Source organism: Xyrauchen texanus, chromosome 25 (genome assembly GCF_025860055.1).
Source record: "Xyrauchen texanus isolate HMW12.3.18 chromosome 25, RBS_HiC_50CHRs, whole genome shotgun sequence".
In the NCBI taxonomy this organism is placed as follows: domain Eukaryota; kingdom Metazoa; phylum Chordata; class Actinopteri; order Cypriniformes; family Catostomidae; genus Xyrauchen; species Xyrauchen texanus.
This window is the reverse complement of record NC_068300.1, coordinates 31,378,488-31,402,461: the sequence shown is the minus strand read 5'-3', so window position 1 is coordinate 31,402,461 and position 23,974 is coordinate 31,378,488. Positions and strand designations below refer to the sequence as shown.

Genomic DNA, 23,974 nt, shown 5'->3' with positions numbered 1-23,974 from the left:
GTTGTTTCCCAGTGAAATATGCATAATGATGATAATTACTCCAAAGATCGCCCTCGACCCCTACAATTGTTTTCCCACATATTCTGTGCAAATGGGAGTATATTTGACATCAGTCTTCTGAGGAAAAAATGTCCAAAGTCTGAAACTTTGTATGGTCTGAAAAACAATAGACTGCCATCATCTGGTCAAAATGTTAATAGCAAGAACAACTAAAGCTGTAACAAAAAGATTTACTATTATTTATACTGTAAATAGTTTTACTCCAATGACTATTAAGAATACATATTTCAGACATAAATCTACATATATGCCAAGTTATTCACTTTAGATGAGAATTAAACGAATGTTCCGGGTTCAAAGTTAAGCTCAATCAACAGCATTTGTGAAATAATGTTGATTACCACAAAAATTTATTTGAACTCGTCCCTCCTTTTCTTTAAAAATTATGATTTAAAATATGCTTTTATAAAATTAGAAGCTTCCCATTTCTGCGTTTAAACCATCCAAAATGATCTCCATTCACTTCCATTGTAAGTATCTCACTGTAACCTCAATTCGTTTTTAAAAAAAGTCTAGATTAGTTTTGTAGTAATCAATATTATGCCACAAATTTTGTCGATTGAGCGTAATTTCTATTAAACCATAAATATTCTTTTAAATTATAATTTTGTCTTTATAATGTTTGTGCTTATTGATATAATTCAAATACACACTGTTCCTGTTGCAAGTTACACAAGTTTATCTAAGACCTATAAAGATTTATCACAAAAATTCTGTAAAGTTACAAATAAATCTACTCGAAGAGAACATTCTTCAAAAGTCTATGGAATGAAACCCAGTATGCACTTGCTCTGTACACTTGCTTCTTAATGGTATTCCATCTATGAAATTAAGAGAGGCTTTATACCTTCTAACACAGAAGGGCTTCAAACAACACTCAACATAGGAGCTTTCCTAGATAAAAGACAATAAAGATGGTTGAGGAAAATTCTTCCTCAATGTTTTTTGACCAATGACAGGAACAATCTAATCTCTGTGTAATCTAGATTAATAGTTAATGTCAAAAACATATAAACAATAGTATATATGATGGCTGTGTCATTTATAATAAATTGCTGCAATTTCCTCAGCATGTAATTACACATGCATTACTGAGGAAATTTCACATACGGCTATTCTATCTTGCTGTTTAATAAGGCTAAATATGCAACATTACAATACAAATTATCACAATTATTTGCATGGATAGAGGAATATTTCTCAATGGGATGGATATGGCATTATATATTTTGAATGCATAACGACTTTTTAAAACTAGTTTTAAAACGAAAGAGAACAAAACAACAACATCATCATTGTCATCATCATCATTATCAAAAACAACAACAATAAAACAGTTTAGGAGGCCTTCACATAATGTAACAGTTCAATGCACATTTAATAATGAATCTGTGATTGTGTTCTGATTCATCAGCAGTATGATTGCAAATGTTAGTTCGGAAGTGAGTGATACACATCAAATAGGAGTGTTTTTCGGTATACAGCTTGTGCATATGTGTTGGGTCAGGATTCTTTCAACATGATAAGATGTAGAGTAAATGTTTTGATTTCTAGGGAGAAAGATGTGTATTCAAGGTGTACGATCATGCTGCAACTATGATAAGTTTAAAATGTCTTGTAATTCTTTCCTTACACTTGGATTGGATATTAATTTCATACAAAATCACTCAAAACTGTGCACCAGATGCTGGAGCAACTAATTATAGTTTTATAAGTTGGAACTATAGTAGTTATAAGTAGTTCCATTTGATTGATTTAGAGTGTGTTTGCATTTTTCTGTATCTGTGTCATATGTATCTGTTTTTGTCAGTATTTTGTGACTACAACCCCTGGCAAAAATTATGGAATCACCACACTTACAGGATGTTCACCCAGCTTTTTTACTTCGTAGCAAATAAAAAATCAATGATATGACACAAAACAATTTTTGTTTAATTTCTGAACATTCTGGCTTCATGAAACATCCCTCAAACCAATTAAATTCCATAATTTTAATTAGTGGCATACTTTTTCCAGATCAAGTAGAGGAAAAAATTATGGAATCACTCAGTGTTGAGGAAACAATTATGGAATCTCCTTTAATTAGCATTTTTAAAACAAATACCGGCACAAGACTAAAAATGCAAATTAGTCTGCAAACGAGAGTGCTTTCAGACCTTAATGAGCTGTTGGATTTGGCTAATTGAAAGAAACATGGCCCCAACAAGACAGTTGTCAATTGAAACAATGGTAAGGTTTATAAAACTCCTTCAAGAAGGAAATCCAACACGGAGTGTGGCAAAATAATTTGATTGTTCTTTTTCAGCTGTGTCTAAATTATGGTGCAAGTATAAACAAAATGGCAAGGTTATAAAAGGAAAACATATGGGTAGACCAAAGAAGACGTCAAAGTGTCAGGATAGAAAATTCAAAACAATATGCCGTGAAAATAGAAAATGCACAACAAAACAAATGAAAGACAAATGGGTTGAAACAGCAGTCAATGTTTGTGACAGAACTGTTAGTAATCGGCTGAAAGAAATGGGATTTACATATAGAAAAGTCAAACGAAAACCAGCACGAACACCTAAACAGAAGAAAACAAGGCTACAGTGTGCTAAAGAGAAGCAATCATGGAGTGTGGATTTTTGGATGAAAGTGATATTCAGTGATGAATCACGAATCTGCATTGGCCAAGAAGATGATGCTGGAACTTTTGTCTGGTGCTGTTCTAATGAATCATATAAAGATGACTGCCTGAAGAAAACAATCAAATTTCCCCAGTCATTTATGATATGGGGTTGCATGCATGTCAGGTATAGGACCAGGGAAGATGGCAATCATCTCAACAGTCAATGTACAGGTGTACATTGAAACATTGGACACTTTTCTCATTCCATCATTAGAAAATAGATTTGGTGATGATGAAGTCATTTTTCAGGATGATAATGCATCTTGCCACAGAGCAAAGAGTGTTAAAGCTTTTCTTCAGGAAAGGCATATCAACTCAATGGCATGGCCAGCAAAGAGTTCGGATCTCAATCTGATGGAAAATTTATGGTGGAAATTGAAAAAATGGGTCCATGACAAGGCTCCATCCTGCAAAGCTGATCTGTTGATCACTATTCGAGAAAGTTGGAACCAACTTGATGAAATATTGTTTTTCATTAGTGAAGTCCATGCCTCAAATAATTCAGGCCATCATTAAAGCCAGAGGAGGCGCAACAAAGTACTAATTGTGATTTTCTTGTTTTTTTCTTCAAAATTGAGTGATTCCATAATTTTTTCCTCAACATTGAGTGATTCCATAATTTTTTCCTCAACATTGAGTGATTCCATAATTTCTTACTCAACATTGAGTGATTCCATAATTTTTTCCTCAACATTGAGTGATTCCATAATTTTTTCCTCAACATTGAGTGATTCCATAATTTATTTCTTAACATTGAGTGATTCCATAATATTTTCCTCTACTTTATCTGAAAATAAATAAATGTATAAATATGCCATTAATTAAAATAGTTGTGATCACCACAGAGTACATGCTTAATGGTCGTTTTTTTTGTTTTTATTGTTAGTGAATTGTTTTTGTGTTACAAAATTAGCATTTTGATGGTCTGTTCATGCTTAATTGAATAATACAAATTCAATAGAGCCATGACATCAATTTGCAAGCGAACCCAGAAGGCTAATTCTGGATGAGTTCCCTCTGGATATTCCTATGAATTTTTATTAAAGGGTTTGTCAATTTATGAGTAAAATAAGGTCTGTGGTAAACAGTTGTTCCACAACATAAATTACATACAGTCATCACACAAACGGGATTTATGAAGCCCCCATGTTTAATTTTGTTTTGTTGTTAAGAAGTTGCTAGATAAGGACTACAAACACCACGTAAGTGAACGTGCCTGACGAAATGGGAAACTGGTATAGTCCTTATTTAGCAACTTGTTAACAACATACTTATAATTTTTTTAAAACAAGGGGGCTTCAAATTGTACATTTGGGGTATGACTGTGTTTAATTTATGTTATAGAACAAAAAGTGTCTTTAAATAATGTTTACCACAGACCATTTTAATTTTACTCATAAATCCAGAACTGGAATGATAAAAACCCAAAGGAAAATCCTGAGTTAATCCAAGGTTCAAAAATGCTGTTTTCTTCAGGGTTTTTGGACTAAAACCTTAAAAGCTCTATTAATTGTAAAAGTTATTTTATGTTGTCTTTCTGGTGCTTGTTTGAATGTATTCCATGGGTTGGTGTCCAAATTTTGTTTTTAAATAAAAATAGGCAGTTCTACTCTATTCTATTTTTATTCCAATGTTAACCTAAAAAAGTGCATCATGTGTTAATATCTAAATGAATGGGACCTTATTGTAAAGTTTTACCGGCAACACTAACAACCTACTTTTAAGGGTTAGATCAAGTAGAAATAGAACCTTAAGGCCTTAATGGCAAGTAACCACTTTTTACAGTCTATTCTATTCTATTCTGTACTATTCTATTTCCCCCCTATTTTTATTCTACACTGAAAAAACACTGAAAATCTGAAAGAGATTTTTCTTTCATCATATACTCATCCTCATTTCTGCAGAACACAAACAAAAGATTTTTTAGAAGAATATTTCAGCTCTGTAGGTTCATATGTAGACTGTAGGCAAGTGAACGGTGGCAAGTAATTTGTAGGTCCAAAATGCACACAAAGGCAGCATACAAAATAATCCATAAAACTCCATGCAGTGGTTAAATCCATGTCTCCAGAAACTACAACCCGAATTTCTGAAAAGTTGGGATGTTTTTTTTTTATTTTAATAAAATTAAAACTAAAAGACATTTGTGATGTTATATATGGATCTATTGTGAATAACATATTGGCACATGTGATTTGAAAGTCTTTTAGTTTTCATTTTATTCAAATTTAAAAAACGTCCCAACTTTTCCAGATCAATATGTAAATACTTTTCACAATAAATTCTCCTCCCTGCCCAGTAGGGGGTGATATGCCCAAAGAATGTGAATTGCCAAAAACAAAATACGAAGAAAGTATAAGTGGAGATTTATAGTAAAAAGGATTTACATATTGATCAGTTTCAATATTTATCACTTCTGAAGACATGGATTTAACCACTGGAGTCTTTATGGATTACTTTTATGCAGCCTTTGTGTGCATTTTGGACCTACAAAGTACTGGTCATCATTCACTTGCATTGTAAGAACCAACAGAGCTGAAATATTCTTCTGAAAATTTTACACATCTGGGGTGGTATAAGGGTGAGCAAAAGATGAAAGAATTTTCATTTTTGGGTGTAGCCATATATTCCTTTAAAAATGTGCTTCTTATGGTAACATCGGAATTAACTGAATTAAAATATTATTTATGAACACTGAATCAACCTAAATACATTACACCAACAAACTACTTTTAAGGGTTAGATAATGTAGAAATAGCTCCTTAAATTGACAATTGGAAGTTAGCACTTTTTACATTCTATTCTATTCTATTTGATTCTATGTAGTAGCTTGTCCTCATAGCAATTATATTTAACCCGCTATTTCTCAAAAAATACACAATACTATATGCACATGTCTATCTGTCAGTGGTTCACAGAAATTGATAAACGTGAGCATGAGTAAAATGAATGAATTAAGCCTGGTCTCGTTTTTTGTAATGTAGTCTATCTATAGAGTATTTCAAAGGAAACAAAAATGCAATAGAGCCTTTAGCGGATCTGTGATGACATCTGTGCATGTTCAGTTAAAGCTCCCTCTCAGTGTATTCCAGCGTTCATACGCCCCCTAACCGCCTCTCCTCTTCTCTCCTCTCTCCATCCATCTGAGAGCTGTCCTTCCCCCTCCGTCAGCTGCTCCTCTCATTTATCCTTTCGGACAGTCTTCATCCTCTTACGGAGAAAAGCAGCAGAAGGGCGGCGGAAATCGCTGGCGCGAGACCTAAATGGTCAGCGTTTGGACGGAAATCCGAGCGTCAAACTTGGAGAGACAGGTAGGGCTCTTTGTTGGGATGATGACATCCTGAGTATGCTCACTATTCATCAACTGTCCGCTGTAAATAGGCTGAATGTGTAATCTCAGCGCTTAAAACGAAGACTCAGCCTGTATGTCCTCACGGTGAGGTGGAAATCTTGCGTTATGACATTTTGTGCAGCAGGCCGGAGTTTTAACAAGGGTTTGTTTTTGTCCTTTGTCATGGGGTTGTTTTATAAACATAACACAATTTGGTTTATTATTGTAAAAATGTGTTTCTGCTGTGTTATGCTAAATAATACCTGTAAATGAGTGGCTCGTGTCTGTTCATGCAGGTATACTAACGTATTGCACAGAGATCACCATTGAGGCGAACTGCGCTTATATTCAACCCTTAAATTCCAAATCAGTCGACTTAATTAAAGAAAGTCGGGCATTCAGGTAATGGCCTAAAGATATTACAACTCCCCTTATCAAACTGTGCTTATGTAATTGCATCACGTGCATATAACATTTCAATTTGCAGTTAAACATAATAGTGCAGTTGAAGTACAATTCAAAATAGCTTTTTGGGAAGTGAGATGTAACTGAGGCTTTAGTTAACAGGCGGATGCAGCCATTGATTATTGAAAAGAGGGTGTGGCACCGGGGGCAGTTGCGCGCGCTTCGCGTAGGAGAAGCCAATTAACTGAAAGATGCTCAGAGCGCATGAGTAACAGAGCAGGAACACACTTAGAGACATTTATATTTTCCAGCGCAATTTGGAAAACAATCGGACTTCGTTATCGAATTGTTGATTCATATGTGTTGTTTGTTGAGGGTCTTGTTTGTATAATGCAACAGCAACCGTTTTGTGTGTGGAAAATGTATGTTCCACACACAAAATGAAGTCCGATTTTATAAATATATATATATATTTATAAAAAAAATGTGTTTGAAAAGTCACGGAAATTAATGAAATCTTAAGTCATGATATTTCTATTATGAATGTAATTTTCCCCTTTGTTATGTTCTGCTCTAAAATATTTTATAAATATTGCCATTGCTCGCAAGCCATATGATATCTGATTTATGAGCGAATTTGACAAAAATAAATTAAGTAAATAAATAAAAAATCCTTATCCAGTTATGACAAATAACTGGAAAGGTCATGGAAAAGTCTCAGATATTCATTGGTCAATGAATGACATGACCTGATTTTCTGAAGTGCATGACTGAAAACCACAGTGGTCATGTCAATAGTAGCACACACATTTAGAAGAATAATAACTTATCTTTGATAGTGATGAATGGACATTTTGTCTAAGCATAGAAATGCATTGGTCTGGATGTCCAAATCTCATATGTGAATTGTAGTATTGTTCCTGTCCGTGTCCACTTTGACACGTGACATTTTTAATGTGACGTTAAGGGATTTTTTGAGCTTGTTTTAGCATCTGCCAGAAAAGAAGTGTGATTATTTAAAAAAAGAAATGGCACGCCTCTTTTCTTAACAAGCCACCTATAATTTGTTTACAAATGGTACGGGATGAGTTACGCATAAAAGTTTTGTGATAAGTATGGGCAATAGTAGAGTAATTGTGATGTGTTCCTGAGCAAACACCACCAATAAGCTTTAAACCAACAGTTTAATTTCTGACAGGGTTGTAGCAAAATAAAGTGGCGGACATTAAATGGTGCAGTTTATCAAAAGAAAAAAATTATGTTGTTTACTGCTTGCAAGCTTTTACTGTCGCACAGTGTTTCGACTAATTGCGCACAGCATGCTATTAATGGCATACTGTTAAGAGATATAATATCTAACTGGCCTCCTACACACGGCTCCAACATGCTTTCAGCGTTCCTACTGTATATAACATCTCATTATTCTCATTATAACAGAGTTAACCTGTTGACAATATGCTAACATGTGATGCATTTATGTTAGTTTTCACTGGCTATTTTTGTGGGACCTACAGTAAGGTAACAAAGTTGCAAAGTTTAAATTAAATTTAATTGAGGTTTACAGATATCCAGACTTCAATGCATATTTTTGGTAGAAATTAAATCATAAGTCTTAAAAAAATCCATAAAAAAGACATAAATTAATTAACGGGACAATTTTAAAGCTGAAATGTTTATTTTCTGCACCACTAGCATTACCAAACGGAACAGCAAAAATAACCAATTTTCTAACAGATCCCAGAAAACACTCCTCGTCTTCCATTGGTTGTACAAAAAGATAGTCGTTCTAACAGATCCCAGAAAACACTCCTCGTCTTCCATTGGTTGTACAAAAAGATAGTCCTACCCCCAGAATCACACCTTTGGTTGAGTCAATATCTGCATTTCCACTATCGGGCCAAAGGAGTGCCAGCTAGTGCATGCCAGGGCCAGTTGCATTCACAACGTCACTTCTGAGGCTTCATCGTGCCTCCTCAGGGCTTCCTCAGGGCCAACGGCCAAGTACCTTTGGCCCACCGATTACCCTCGGGCCAAAGAAGGCCAACTGGGGATTGAGGCGGAGTCAATGTCAAAGGTGGAGTGTCGCTGAGTCAGGTCGGAAGTTTCAGCACCAGGATACTAATTTCCCAATCTTTCATATCTAGCTACCAGCTTACCTCAACAGATCAGTGGAGAATAGAGAATTGTTTGTACTGGTCAGTAGATGAAATCAGGGCTTTCTGAATATTTGAGCTGATGAAAATGTGCAACGTCAGATTGATGGCACCTGGCAAAACGAAGACGTGATTAAGTATATTGCCACTGAACTTGCCAAGTTGTGTATCCTGCACACAACTGTACAGTTTCGGGAAAAATTAAAATAAATTGCGGACACAGTACAAATCATTTTGAGGGCTAGCTAGCCTCCAGAGTCTGTTACCTCAGCTTAAGTTTCCCTCTTGCTTGTGAAATGGGCAGGGTGTGTTTGACACTGGCACCAGGGTGGCGAATTAAGGACAGTTTTAGAGCAATACTGTGGGGCTATTGGCCCAATGGTGGGAATGCAGATCGGTTTTCGTCTCACAGCTCTAGGTCTGAGGCTATTGGCCCCAGCTGATCAGTTTATAGCCATGGCTCGCTCTGGCCTCAATAGTGGAACAGCGAGTAATGTGGCTGGATGTGCCACTCACACAAACAGAGGAATAATTTGATAATGCCACAGAGCCACAGTTTTACACTCTTAAGGAAATCAACCTACAAATAGCTAACTTATAGTTGGCTCTGCATATTAAAATGGGATATAAGAAAGTATTATAAGATCGAAAACATTACATAGATCAGCTTTAAACCATAACATTTTTATTCTTTAACCAATCACCGAACCACGCACACAGGATTGTTGGATATCAAAGTCAGTGAAGAAAATGCAAACATTGGATTTGTACATGCCTTGAGGCTTTCCTACCTCCGTATAATGTCTGAGAAGGCAGCATTTCTCAGGTTTCGGACACAGCCTTACTCTTAGATAAATATCGTTCTACTGTATCTCAGTAATATAAAAAGTTCCACTATGACATAACCGTCTTCTTAATTTAATAAAACCTATTGATTTGTGCTTTTTTTCTCCCTAGGCCCAAACCAGATAAGATCCATCCTCTCTGCTCTATTAGCTTGCATCTGTGTGCTCTTATTGCCTCCTGGGCTGAGTGACAAAAACCCCTCTCTCTTCCTCTCCACCCTCTCGGAAGGCTGGTAGAATGGAAATTACTCTTCATTCAGGTTTTAAAAAGTGTCTCGTTTGCTGTGTGTGTCCGCCAAGGGGAGGACAGCTTGGATAGAGGAGAGTGGCCATGTGATTGAGTCAGGGCTAGAAAGGTGTTTTTATGTTTACTGTGCCTAACAGACGGAGGAATCCCTCCCATGGGATCTTATTTGCCTATATATGTGTGTTGTATTATGAAGTTCTGTCTTGACAGGTCAGAAGGATGTAAATTATTCAGAAGGCAGTTAAGATCTGTGGTCTTGAGTGTGACAGCACAAATCGGGTTGATTGCAGTGAGTCAGCACAATTTTCTCTTGCCGCTTCATCAGACCCCCTTTCACATTCATTGGCTTCACTGACATCTTTTAAATGGACACCAGGCAGAAAATAAAGGGGGAGGTGGTGATGTCTTGCAGGAGGCACTGATACCTTGGAGCTAAAAGCAGCTTTACTTACCTCAAAATAAAATTTGCCATTGCCTTGCCCTTGCGATTGCTCTGTAAGACACTTTTATATTTAAATCAATTGCTTTGCTGTTTTAACATGGAAATCTAGAGCCGCAGACGTCTCACATATCACTGGGTCACTAGACAGGGTGTGCTTTTGTTGTATCTCCTCTTCTCCCTCTATAATTAGCAGTGCTTGCTAAGGAACATATCACTGTATTATTGCTCATACTTTGTCTAACCTTACTGTATTTTTTTATAATAAAAAAAAAGTATCCTTACAATAATAAAGAAAAGAAAAAACATATATAAACTCAGCAAAAAGTAACATCGCTTTTTCAGGATACTGTATTTTAAAGGTAATTTTGTAAATCCAAATAACTTTACAGATATTTATTTTTTCTTCGGAGCCGAGTGGTTGTGCATCAGCAAGCTGAGTCTCACTACTGTTCCACTCACCTCTGTGGCAGAGCACTGCTGTTGGATCTACTGCACATTTCCAGCTGTGTTCTCTCTCTGCACGCTGTGCAGTCCACGCCCCTGGGCGTTTCGACAGCGCTTCTGTCTAAAAGAGGGTTCCCCCTCCTAAAAGAGTTTTATTTTTCTAAAAGAGTTTTCTAAAAGAGCAATACGCAGCAGGCGTCTTTTTAAAGATGTCTTTCCGCCTCTGTGTAGTTCGGTTGATTTCTCTCCACTTCTGATGGTCATAAGAGCTGCCTCACGTGCCTGGGCTGCGATCACACGCAGGCAGCATTTTATGAATGGTTCCTGTTCTCAGTGCGAGAACATAGCCATGACAACGTTGCAGTCGCGGCTTTCTTTCCTCACAAGAAGCCACTTCAGCCGCGCCTCACAAACCACCCGCCTCCCCAGCACGCTCGTTTGCTTCCGTTCGGGCTCGAGGTGATGCCGGCTCGACTCACGACTAGTCTATTTATTCCCTCGGACCCCGCAAGCTGGATGATGGTTTTGCCACTGCATCGGAGAGCGTCACAGCGGTGTCTGATGCTGATGACTCATCTGGGCTGCCACCTTCGGGTCTGCTTGCCCAGTCTGAGGCTGATGCGCAGATGTCCGCTATGCTTTCCCGGGCCCCCATGAGCGCGAGGCTGGACTGGACCCTTCCGGTTCCTTTCTTCCCGGAAGTGCATGTCAAGCTGACGAGGTCGTGGAGGGCACATTTTATTACCCAGATCCGACCTCCTCGCTCATCCTGTTTCGCTACACTTGACGGTGGGGCGGCCCACGTGTACACGGTACAGATGAATCACGTTCCATATGTGCCCCGAGAATGCCGCCACATGGCGGGATCGTCCGGTACTCCCCACCAAGGCCTGTAGGATGACGTCGTCACTGACTTCGAAAGCCCTACAGTGCCTCTGGACAGGCAGCCTCCGCCCTGGCATGCCATGGCTCGCCTGCAAGGAATTTTGCTCTGCCACCGACCTTGCTCTCTGAGCCACAAAGGTCACAGCGCAGGCACTCGGGCAGGCGATGGCCACCCTCGTGGTCCAGGAACGTCACCTATGGCTGAACATGGTTGAGATATGCAGCGTTGCTTTCTCAACGCCCCTGTCTCCCAGCTTGGCCTCTTTGGTGACACCGTCGATGACTTTGCCCAGCAGTCTTCAGCGATAAGGAGAGATGGAAGCGATCTTGCACATCATGCCGTGGTGCCGCCCCAGCACGGTCCGTGCCCCGTCTGCCCGCTGAGGGCGTCCCCCTGTGTCCAACAGGCAACAGGCAGCTCCGCCTCAACCCGTCTAGCACCTCGCAGGCGGCGCATGTCCCCCACCTCCAGGACTTCCTCCAGGACATGGAAGGCTCCTAAGCAGTCCTGAGACGGAGGACCAGGGGAGTCAGGCATTCACTCCGGGGCTGTTACCAAGACCACTCCGTTCTCCGTTGGAGGGCCAGCAGGAAGATCCATGTTTTTCCATACTGTTAATAAAAGAGCAATTTCCCCACTTCCTGGGTCATCCAGCTGGTGGGTGCCATTCTCATGGCGCCCCGGCTCCAAAATCCTACAGTCCCGGCTCCCTGGACGTAGTCACCTCACCTTCACTGCCTTCCCAGGACCTCTTCCTCAGTCTCTAACCTGCCCCCTTCCGGGTGCTCAGAGCAAGGTAAGTGCTTTGAGTCTTTTCTCAGCACCCAAGCCTCGGGACGCGTTTTTGCCTCCCGACGCACTATTACCTGCTCCCCACGCTGTGAAGCCCCACCCGGTACGTCAAAAGCGGTCGTCCCTCTAGTGCCCCTCGCGCGGAGTCTGGACACATGGCTTTCACTGTCCAACCCGTCGCGCTGGTTGACCAGGACCATTCGACTACACTATGTGATTCAATTCGCCTTGCTCCCACCTTGTTTCAGAGGTTTTCGCTCCACCTCCTTACATGCCAAAAAAAGCCAGGGCTTTACGGGCAGAGATCCCGACTCTGCTTCTCAAGGATGCGATAGAGCCAGTCCCTCCAGCCGAGATGAAGAAGGGTTTCTACAGCCCTTACTTCATCGTACCCAAGAAAGGTGGTGGGTTGTGACCAATCTTGGACTTGTGAGTTCTCAACCGGTTTTGCACAAACTCCTGTTCGAAATGCTCACACAGAGACAGATTCTAATCTGCGTTTGACAGCTAGATTGGTTCGCGGCGGTAGGCCTGAAGGACACGTACTTCCACGTCTTCATCTTGCCTCAAAACCGACCCTTCCTACGGTTTGCGTTCGACAGCCAGGTGTACCAGTACAAGGTCTTTCCCTTCAGCCTGTCCCCTCGCGTCTTCACCAAGGTCGCAGAGGCAGCCCTTGCTCCTACAGGAAGTGGGCATCCACATACACAATAAACTCGACGACAGGCTCATTCTAGCTCACTCTCGAGAGTTACTATGCATGCACAGGGACCAGGTGCTCAGGCACCTCAGCCATCTAGGGCTTCAGGTCAACTGGAACAAGAGCAAGGTCACTCTGGTTCAGAGCATCTCTTTTCTCGGCATGGAGTTAGACTCAGTCACAATCACAGCGCGCCTCACGAACGAGCGTGCTCAGTCAGTGCTTAGGTGCCTCGCTGTTCGAGCCTGGCACAGTGGTTCCTCTAAAACAATTCCAGAGGCTCCTGGGGCATATGACATCCTCAGCCGCGGTCGCACCACTCAGATTGATGCATATGAGACCGCTTCAGCATTGGCTTCAGACTCGAGTCCCGAGGTGGGCATGACGCCGTGGCACTTACCATGTAGTAATCACCCCCTCCTGCCTTCAGACTTTCAATCCTTGGACAGACCTCTGTTTTCCGCGGACCAGGGTCCCCCTACAGCAGGTGTCCAGACGTGTCGTGGTCACCACAGACGCCTCACAACAGGATTGGGGCGCCGTGTGCAACTGGCACGCTGCCGCTGGCTCCTGGACAGGGCCCCGGCTACGTTGGCACATCAACTGCCTTGAGTTTGTTGGCTGTATTCCTTGCCCTGCGGAGGTTTCTCCCGCTGATTCAGGACAAACACGTCTTGATCCATTCAGACAGCACCGCGATGGTAGACTCAGGTCAACAGGTTTTGCCCAGCAGAGAATGGAGGCTCCACCCCCAGGTGGTCCAACTGATTTGGGGCCGATTCGGCATGGCGCAGTTAGATCTCTTTACCTCCCAGGACAATACTCACTGCCTGCTCTGGTACTCCCTGACAAAAGCCCCTCTCGGGACAGACGCGTTGGCACACACACTCCTCGCGACAGCACTTCCCCAGAAAATCCCGCAGAATACAGCAGAGCAATTTGCGACCAGACCCACTACGAGCCACAAGTGTTCTGTACTGGGGTAGGCTCCACAGGCTTAATTCCCTCTTCAGGCAACTCCATGGCAGTATGGTCCCCCAGTCCCCCGGTTGGCGGACCCACGTCTCCCTTAGGCAGTCCCACTGCCCCCGGTTACCATGTTTGTAGAGCTCCTCCCTCATCAGGCAGGACATACCACCACGTCGCTCCCACGTGTGGATTGACAACCCACGTTGTGTATTAGCCACATATCACCTTCCCCTAGTCTTTCCCCCCTGAAAGAATAGGATCGGGAAAGACTGCCTTCCCAGACGCATTTCATAGTGTTAAGATAGCCCTAGGCGCTTCACACCCTATGCGAGAGACATAGAGAGAGAGAAAAGGCAGCGGCTGCTGGGCTTGCTCCCATGATGGTAATGTAGCACCTGTTCCCCCCCTCAGGGGTGCTGGGAACCTAAGTTCTGTATATGATACCTTTTCTGGGGCGTTGGGGAGGGTTACGTGTGGCCAATACAGTTGCTTCTAACCAATCATGCAGATATGGGTCAGGAGCTTCATTTTAATGTTCACATCAACCATCAGAATGTGGAAAAAATGTGATCTCAGTGATTTGGACCGTGGCATGATTGTTGGTGCCAGATGGGCTGTTCTTTTTGTAACTGCTAATTTACCAGTGTAAAATGTTTCCAAATTGATATAAATCGTTTTTCGATTTAAATGTGAAGGCAGTTTTTTACTATTAACCGTGATTAAAAATATCACATTTAACCGAAAGAATTTAGACTCCACAGTTAAAATCCATGAAATGCTTTATTTACACATGGCAAAAATATTATATGTAATGTAAAGTATAAATATATAATATAAAATAGTTTTTCATAAGATTTTGTAAGCCTAAATGGGAAAACTCTTGAGCCCGTGTAGGCATTGGAGCTGTTGCTATGGTTATGGATGGTGTCTGTGTGGTGCTTTAATAGCCATGTGTCACGAACTGAACGTGAACTTCCAATTCATGTGAAACTGAAGCTTTACCACAAGAATTCCAAAATATAACAGAGGAATTCGGTATACCAGACTCATATCCATCAAAAAAGCGACTTAAATTGGCTGTTTGGCAGCATTTAAATGACTGACTGAAGATGATGGATGTAAAACAAGCAGACAGAAGTCCTAGAAAGACACAAATTCTACAAATGGGACAGAATGCTCCACTAATCGTCCAACAACAAACTAGAATAGTATGTTTAATATTTTAGCTGTGGTGATTTTAAAGTGATGAATTAAAGATGGTACTTTTTGTAATGTTTAAGCATGCTGACAGCGTGCGGCACATTTGCGTGCTATCAGCGAGTAAACTTTGAAAAGTTGTGTCTAAATCGTCCTCATTATTTAAAGCATTGCTTCTGCACAAATTCACCACATTCAACAATAAATTTCAGTTTGAGTAATGATCTGACTTTAAGCAAAGGTTTACTTGTAAGGTGTTGTGGACAGTATTTAGAGTCTGTTGCCGATTCTTTATGTTGGGGTGTCTGACAGAACAATAGATTGCTTTAATAAACTGATGCAGAAGAAAAAACAGTTTAATGCTGTGAACTACATTTTGCACACCCACAATAATCTTACATTTACCCACATTTCAAGCACTTTGGATGCGCATAAGCGGTGTTGTGCCCTAGGAGCGTCACGGAATGTCAGGTCTGTGTGACTGGGACTCTCTCTCTTTCACTGCTGTTCTCTGCGGCTTTTCCAAGCCCATCTTTGTCATCACTGTAACGCAACCCAGGTGTTATGCATCATTAATCACCAGGTGATGGCCCTTACCTCTTCCTCTCTCCCCATTGACAGACATAAGCCCACACCCCACTCCACACTTCCCTACATTGAATATTTTTTTTGTTGATCTGTGCATTAATTTGAACTGTTATTATGCATTGTGTAATGTGTAACAATGAAACATTACAACACTTCCCAAACGAACCGTATAACCACCTAGCACCACCTTAGCAACCACCCAGAACACCAGTAACCACACATCAATGAGCTAAAAATCACTAAAAACACTTTAGCATCCATAAAGCTCATGCAACCATAGATATCTATACGCATATATCTTATTAGTAGATGTTCCTTTAGACAGCGTTAGGTGGGACCATATCTTATTTATTTCTAATTACATTTCTCCCAGTTCGTGCAATTGTGGCTTCTTCCCATTCACTTGCATTCAAACAGCTCTCCATGTTGACCATTCCAAGATGGCGCTGCGGTTTACATATCCAAACCAGCCGAATGGGTCATCTACATATGTACAGTATACACTCACCTAAAGGATTATTAGGAACACCTGTTCAATTTCTCATTAATGCAATTATCTAATCAACCAATCACATGGCAGTTGCTTCAATGCATTTAGGGGTGTGGTCCTGGTCAAGACAATCTCCTGAACTCCAAACTGAATGTCAGAATGGGAAAGAAAGGTGATTTAAGCAATTTTGAGCATGGCATGGTTGTTGGTGCCAGACAGGCCGGTCTGAGTATTTCACAATCTGCTCAGTTACTGGGATTTTCACGCACAACCATTTCTAGGGTTTACAAAGAATGGTGTGAAAAGGGAAAAACATCCAGTATGCGGCAGTCCTGTGGGCAAAAATGCCTTGTTGATGCTAGAGGTCAGAGGAGAATGGGCCGACTGATTCAAGCTGATAGAAGAGCAACTTTGCCTGAAATAACCACTCGTTACAACCGAGGTATGCAGCAAAGCATTTGTGAAGCCACAACACGCACAACCTTGAGGCGGATGGGCTACAACAGCAGAAGACCCCCCCATGGGTACCACTCATCTCCACTACAAATAGGAAAAAGATGCTACAATTTGCAAGAGCTCACCAAAATTGGACAGTTGAAGACTGGAAAAATGTTGCCTGGTCTGATGAGTCTCGATTTCTGTTGAGACATTCAGATGGTAGAGTCAGAATTTGGCGTAAACAGAATGAGAACATGGATCCATCATGCCTTGTTACCACTGTGCAGGCTGGTGGTGGTGGTGTAATGGTGTGGGGGATGTTTTCTTGGCACACTTTAGGCCCCTTAGTGCCAATTGGGCATCGTTTAAATGCCACGTCCTACCTGAGCATTGTTTCTGACCATGTCCATACCTTTATGGCCACCATGTACCCATCCTCTGATGGCTACTTCCAGCAGGATAATGCACCATGTCACAAAGCTCGAATCATTTCAAATTGGTTTCTTGAACATGACAATGAGTTCACTGTACTAAAATGGCCCCCACAGTCACCAGATCTCAACCCAATAGAGCATCTTTGGGATGTGGTGGAACGGGAGCTTCGTGCCCTGGATGTGCATCCCACAAATCTCCATCAACTGCAAGATGCTATCCTCTCAATATGGGCCAACATTTCTAAAGAATGCTTTCAGCACCTTGTTGAATCAATGCCACGTAGAATTAAGGCAGTTCTGAAGACGAAAGGGGGTCAAACACAGTATTAGTATGGTGTTCCTAATAATCCTTTAGGTGAGTGTATCTATGCATGCAGCCACCCACAACACACTAGCATTGTGATGACGTGTTTTGCACAGACAAGCCCCACAAGAACATGTTTAACGATCACATTGGAAGCTTTTTTTTTTAAACTAAAAAGTGTTGGTATAGTATTTATTGTTAATGAATCAAGTTGATCAAGACACATTCTCATGTTCAGACAGAGATGGAAAAGTATGCCTCGTTTGATGTGTTAAAAAAAACTGACAGGTGTGTTTTAATGTTTCTTTCATTTTACACAATCCTCAGTTGGAAAACAGAAACACTCATTTGCATAAGACTAATTAGCCTGTCTGCCTACACTCTCATTACCAAGTCCATTTGATCTCATAGTCTAGCAATACTTCTCAACCATGGCTTAGAATCAGACTGCTGAGTTGGTGAGGTATGTGGGAAGGATATCTTCAGAAGTGAATGAGAGTGGCCAAAAGAAAGGCTTAATCATTTGTGAAATGAGTTGGCTACTTTGACTGCCATTTTAAGATATTAGTTTAATCAGTAAATGAGCATTTTGTTACTCCAGGCATTCTGCCATTGCGCCTTGCCGGGCCTGACACAGGCTAATCTACAAGCTTTTCACTGTGCAAATCAAACAGTTGTTGTTTTGGTCTCATATTTGATATAATAAACAGACAACTACGTGTAGGCCTGCAGTTAATGCCATTTCAGATTTTCACTACTTTAAAATCATAATATTTTCAAATTCCAGAGTAAGTTGTACTTTAAGCTTTGAAATTTTGTCCTGTATGGCTATTTCAAGGGTTTCCCCCAATGCATCACCATTAAAATCTGAGAATTAAAGTTGAAATAAAAGTTCAATATAAATGAGACAACTATTAATGAGCTATTGGTAGGTTGATTTCTCTGAAAAGTCTGTGGGTTTGTGCTATCAAAATATTAGAGTTTGGGGCTGGACTATAAGCTTTCCTGGCCAATGGAAGACAGTGGTAGTTGTAGTGGTAGTGTTAGTGGTAGTGGTAGTGGTAGTGGTAGTGACAGTGGTTGTGGTAGTGTTCAATAAACCTGTTTGAAAACAGTCATTATTTCCGTAATTCCTGTTGATAGCACTAGTGGTGTAGCAAACTTTTAAGACTCCATGATATCAGAGTTAAGAGTTTTATGGCTTTATGTCCATGTTTGTTATCTTTGAGGCCATCCATACTCTTAATTGTCAACAAAATTCACTTTTAGCAGATAAACATGAAAATTTATTGTTTTTCTCTTCCAGGAAAACGAACGAAAAAATATTGATGACTTGTCTTGCACTTCACAGACTTTTGTCCAATCAAATGTTCTCTAGAATAGGAATGTCCCTCCCCATACAAGAAAGAAACAAATATTTTTTCATGGAGATGGGTAAATATTGGTTATTTAAAAAACCGACAAGCCCTGTGATATGCTCCGCCCAAACCAATTTAAATAGGAAATATGTCAATACATATGAACTGCATTCGTCAAAAGATTTCAAGGAGTATTTAAACATCTGTGGGAATAACCAGCCAAGCAATGCTGCACCATTTTTTATGGCCTTGCATTCATATTGCTAATATGTTTTCCTCTTAGTCACAAACTGATTAAGGTGCTAACAATTCTAATTTCTGTAACTCAGTTTACTTCATTGCAAGACCTAAAAAAAAAAAAAATAGTGAACTACTGATGTCAACTGACAAAAGAATGTCCACTAGATGAATTCTTATTGAAATCTTTTTTAAATTTTTCTTTTTCTTATTTGACGGCCACTTTCTCCATTGACAGTTCCTGGTTTGTATCACCTTGGCAACAGAATTTTACAAAGTGCGCCTCTCTTTGTTGGAGATCTCTGTACCTTGTTGCCTCAATGCTGCATATCTTTTTTGTTGTAATTTTCCTGTCTTTAGATGGATTCATAAAGCATGTCTCAATCAATGTGCCAAATTTAACTTCAGTCATTGTGTCACATTGGACCGTAGCTTTATAAGAGTGAAGAAAATAATAGTGGTAGTACAAACTTTTGTCCGTGGAATACATACTTGCTTCCTTGGGGATGATGACACTATGCAAAATTAATCAACCTACATAGCCCTTAGGCAATAGCGTTTTCCTCCAGTAGCATCAATAATTGGTGATATGTCTAAATGATATGACAAAATTTTCACTATCTAGTTATTTCTGTCCTTATCTGTTTGTGAATGCTATAGAGAGGCACATTTCATTAGAAATGTATAAAATGTCCTTGAAAGACAATCTATTATTTCTAATTCAATATGCAGTTATCTGCATGCCCTTGAAATGCTCAGTGATGCTTGTTGGCACATTCTTAAAGGATGATGTCGGCATTTGTGGATCCTAAATTTTTCCCTGTGGAATTTGCAAAGAGTAAATGTCCACATTGCTGCTTGTGCTGATGTAGTAATCTACAGCAGTGTTACTGAATTGGTGGGTCGTGACCCAAAAAGAGCAGGTCTTTTCTGAAAGGTTTGAGGCTGAAGGTTAAAAACAATGCTAAATGTAAAAAGTAAAATTTTATGGTATTTGTGTGCAGATTTTTCTGTCACATGCCACTGCTTCTAACATGCACAGATTATGTTACACGGACAGGGTCTCATGACAAGTCGTAATAATAATAAAAGACTGTGAAATTGTAAGAAATCTGGCTTGTAAAAAATTATTGGCCTTTTACTCCCAAAACAATGTTGTTATGATTTGCCCTAAATTGAACCCCTTAACAAAACCCAACAGATGGATGGACAGATAATTGACAAAAGGATGGAAGGATGGATGGACAGATTATAGGGGAATAGATGACTTAAAGATGTTTGTATTATTTGAGCTGTAAAGTTTTATATCATAGTTTTTAGGGTTCACAGCATTACATTGACATGGCAACGAAGTTGTAAAATTTGATAACTTTACGCAGAAAAGGTTAGTAAGCCTTTTTATCACCCTAAAATCATGTTAAATCACATATTGCTTCTGTCTTGTGGCAATACTTTTGAAACAGTAGGTAACGTTTTCAGATTGGCCCCATTGAGGCCATCTTAAGTGCCTCAATGTAACCCAGATTTTTCCTTTTCTTTTTTAAAACAAAAGGAGGGACAAGTTAAATTTTTTTTTTTGGTAATCAACATTATGCAACACGTTATATTGTACTGAAACTGGAAAGGCTAGCTTGTGTTGGATTTGATGCCTGTATTGTATCAATTTAAAATTCTGTTTGTTGATTGGTTGGTCTCTATGGGTATAACCATATCGTATGAGCCATGTCGTACGATATCTTACGATGACTCAGACAAATTATTACAAGTTTTCATAAGACTATGTTGGACAGACTTTAATCCTTCGAAACCATGAACAAAACAATGCAACGTTAAAGAAAAAAGGACTCAGACTACATTAACTCTTTCCCCGCCAAACACGGAATTTTCCGTGTTTTATGAAAAAACGCTTCCCCGCCAAACACGGAAATTTCCGGGTTTCCGTGTTTTAGGTGTTATACGGTAAGGAAGACCCAGAAACAGACTGCGATCGTCTCAAACATGAAGAAGTGGAGTATGAGAAGCTCAAAATATCAGACATAAGCATGCCTTTTTCTCAGCTTTTTGTCTGAAATGTTGTTTTTTGACAAAACCTACCTCTGTTCAAGTCGCAATAAAAAAAGAACAAATGAAGATAAAATAAAATCGTTTTTTTTTTTGCCTAAAAGCAGAGGCCCAGATCTTTATTTTGATATATAGCATCTTCATATATTCATGGAAGAAAATATTCTGCGGGCCATTAAAGTTTAGCGAAAATCGTCAAAAACCCTGGCGGTGGCTGGCAACTTTTTTTTAAAAACGCTGGCGGGGAAAGAGTTAAACACAAGTTAAATACAGGTTCACTTGCAATATGTCAACATTACAACAAGAATTCAAGAGACATTTAGAACCAAACTCTCAAACTATAAAGACTTTATAACACCTGAAAGTAAGTTTTCCTATTTAGCCTATGTCACATTGATAATTTAGCATATTGTTCAGCCTGTGTAGTTTATAGGAATATTAATACATTTCAGTGTTTGACTTTACCTAGATTATTTTCTTAATTTTGTAGGATAAACTATTTTGCATTTGATGTCCAATATAAAATCTGGGTTCTGAAGCAAAACCAGTTGAGATCCAGAGAGCTACGACGTGATTAAAGGCCAATGTTATAACAAAACAAATGCTGTTTTACTGAATTCTTTCTGGGATGACCTTTCACAAACTCTGTGTGATTTTTCTGCCCCCGCTTCTGTGTGTGTGTGGCGTGGCATAGCCTGTTACAACAGCTCGGCAGATAGCTAACAGTTTCCCCAAGACAAAGAATGAAGCTTGTTTATCCTTTCCAAACTTTACTCAGGAAGCACTGTAAAACTGCAAAGGACAATACATTTCAATATTCAATTCAAATACATAAGTTGTTCAAGAACAATATTGAAATTTAATCTGTTGAACGTGTAAAAATAAATGCGCTAACTTAATGCTAATTTCTATAGGAAATTACATTACGAGGCTAACGTTTAGCATATGCAATCAAAATACACGTTTAGAACAAACTCAACTTCATAAACAAAGGATCTCATTATTAGTATTCTTAGTGCTGGATTATAATATAACTGTATGACTTTGTACTTACAGGCAAACGTGTTTTCTGACCAAATTAAATCCAGAGAGAAAAAAATATGAGATCGCTTAATTCACCGTGAGACACTGAACTGACGCGAGACTACTAGTAAATGTAAACAGCACGCTATGTTATGATTAGCCACAAGAGGTCTCTCTTTTGCCCAGATAAAACAACAGAACATAACAGTGATATTCCTTTGGACATGATGTGAGATGTTTTTTTACACTTTCACTGCACTGCATTTTTATCACAACCAAGCAACAAAAAGCCATTCTGGTTTGAGGTTTTACACTCTCACAAAGAACCTTACATGCTTGGCAGTTTTTTAATTGAACTCTTTTCGCTAAATAGTATGCCTTTCAGAAACTCAGGCAACATCTCCTGAATAGATTTGAACAGGCTTTATCTTAAACCGCTGACAGAAAAGTATCATTCTTGGGACAAGGACGTTTTTGAGATGGACTCCACCCTGCTCCATTGCATTAGCCAAACTTCAGTCAGGGCAGGCTGATGGATTGAAGGTAAACAGCATTAATATGAATGCTTCAATTAATTTGAGAGGGACTGTGTATGATATGCATGCTAACTAGTAAGGGGGAAATATATCACTGTTTTTCTTTTCTTTCTTGATTTGCTCCTCTCTCTGCCTGTAGTCAGGTCTCAGAGATTGATTGCGCAGCTGACGTCATCAATTCCTTTTCTTCACCACCATAATAGGACTCCTCGGCTTGGGGCTGCATATGAAAGTGGGGTTGATAGTTTTTTGCACATGAGCGGCTATGTTATGTTATTTGTTTATTGAAGGCTTTTCTATGCAGTATGTGTTTATGGAAGCGCTGTTTCAAAAGATTGTTAAAAAGATACTGAACAAGTGCATATTGGAAAACTGAACTGTCAAATCCTTATTCTTTCTTTCTATCTATCTATCTATCTATCTATCTATCTATCTATCTATCTATCTATCTATCTATCTATCTATCTATCTATCTATCTATCTATCAAAATGAAAAGTATGCTTTCCACAAGATTATTATACACCACATAAACTCACATTTCTTTTTACAGTGGAATGGTTAAAAAGGAGGTTTTTGTGCCTTGTGAAAGGGCACCACAGTGAATGGCTGATATGGTGACAGCTCTCTCAAAAAGAACTCCAGCCATCATCCTGCCTCCATGTACGAGAAAATACATCTTAGGCTTTGCATCTTCCTCATTCACATTTTATCATTTTCTGTAATCGTTTTGTGTGAACTGTTGACATGTTCTTCTTTAGTTACTAGAGCTCTTGCCCTGTGCCTTTCTTCCAGGCTGGCCTGAGTTTTGCCATAAATGATGGATTCCTTTAGCAGATTGCACTACAGATGAGCTATTGTGCTTGGAGCTACAGAGAACTGGTTGCCAAGTGTAGATCCATTTTCCAACAGCTAGGCTGCAGGGAGAATGAAGAGGAAGATACTCATTGACAAATGGCATTGTGTGGCCGTCATTTTGCAGGAAATGATTCCCCATCATTTTGCCGGCTTTTGGGGCATTTATCTAAGCAGGCAGGCATCTTGGGCTGCACTCTAAAAACTACTGCTATAAAAGGTGTTGCGCTTTAGTGCTTTTTAAGAACATAAACAGTTTTTAAAAGATAATATTTTCAGTTTGACTTTTAATTATACTTTTGACAGTTTGCACAGAGAGAGACCGACAGAATGATGGTGAACTGGCAAGCAACAAATGATTTCTAGCTGTTTTATGTGCAAGAATTAAAAATAACACAAGGCACAAGGGGAACTTTGACATTGACATATATATTATTGCCCTTGCAGAGAAATGTAGCTTGCCTCTTTGTAATAGGAACATTTTGACAATAACAATGTTTTGTGCAGATT

The 23,974-nt window shown here is 39.7% G+C and overlaps 1 protein-coding gene across 1 annotated transcript in view; it reads left to right on the top strand.

The window, feature by feature from the left end:
- Positions 1-5,837: 5,837 nt before the first annotated feature.
- Positions 5,838-23,974, top strand: part of si:dkey-178k16.1 (band 4.1-like protein 1) — a 62,700-nt gene continuing 44,563 nt past the window's right edge. Inside the window, exon 1 of the mRNA XM_052091562.1 lies at positions 5,838-6,042. The gene's annotated coding sequence lies outside the window, so the exon portion shown is untranslated. The remainder of the gene's footprint in view (positions 6,043-23,974) is intronic.